This window comes from Passer montanus, unplaced genomic scaffold (assembly GCF_014805655.1).
Source record: "Passer montanus isolate IOZ18808 unplaced genomic scaffold, ASM1480565v1 scaffold4332, whole genome shotgun sequence".
In the NCBI taxonomy this organism is placed as follows: Eukaryota; Metazoa; Chordata; class Aves; order Passeriformes; family Passeridae; genus Passer; species Passer montanus.
Genome location: NW_024369188.1, coordinates 1 through 903, shown reverse-complemented (window position 1 = coordinate 903; position 903 = coordinate 1). Strand labels below are relative to the sequence as shown.

Here is a 903-nt window from a genome sequence, read left to right as displayed (position 1 = left end):
GGACAGCGGGCAGGGACACTCTGGGGACACGGGGACATGGGACACGGCAGCACTCGGTGGACACGTTCAGCCTGCGGGACACGGGGTGACACTGTGCAGGGACAGGGGACACGGGGACATGGGACACCAGGCAGGGATGCCCCCAGGGACACAGAGATGCCCTCGGTGACACGGGAACGCCCCTGGTGACACAGCAATGCCCTTGGGGACACTGGGATCAGCCTTGGGGACACGGTGACGCCCCTGGTGACACGGAGATGCCTTCGGCGACACGGTGACACCCCCCGGGACACCTAAAGGGCCTTGGTGACATGGGGATGCCCTCGGTGACACTGGGATCACTCTGGGGACACCTAAAGCAGCCTTGGTGACATGAGGACAGTCCTGGTGGCACGGTGGCAGCCCCGGTGACACGGTGACGGCCCCAGTGGCACGGTGACAGCCCCGGTGGCACGGTGACACCCCTGGGGACACGGTGATGGCCCCGGTGGCACGGCGGCGCCCGCGGGCACTCACCCGTTCCTGTCGTACTTCTTGAAGACCGGGAAGGCCTCGAGGGGGTCGCGGAGCTGCAAGAGAGCAGAGGCGGCCGAGCGGCAGCGGGCGCTGGCACCGCGGCCGTGCCCGGCACCGCGGCCGTGCCATGCCGTGCCGTGCCCACCCCACACTCACCTGGTTGGCAGCCTCCACGCGGGCACACACCGCGGCCATGGCCGCGCGCTCCTCCAGCCGCCGCTGCTTCTTCTCCTTGGCGCGGCTCGACTTCCTCTGGGGACAACGGGGCAGTGCCAGGGCGTGCATCCCCGTATCCCCGGGGATAACGGGGGCGGCACCGGAATAATGGGGGGTGGCACCGAAATAATCGGGGGTGGCACTGAAATATTGGGGGGTGGCACCGAAAAT

The 903-nt window shown here is 68.3% G+C and overlaps 1 long non-coding RNA gene across 1 annotated transcript; it reads right to left on the bottom strand.

Annotated features, from left to right (window-relative positions):
• Positions 1-38: 38 nt before the first annotated feature.
• Positions 39-810, bottom strand: LOC120507555. Its single transcript, XR_005628796.1, has 3 exons — positions 673-810; positions 517-569; positions 39-71 (listed from the first exon to the last, which is right to left on the bottom strand). It is a non-coding gene; the product is annotated as an uncharacterized LOC120507555 (long non-coding RNA).
• Positions 811-903: the final 93 nt, after the last annotated feature.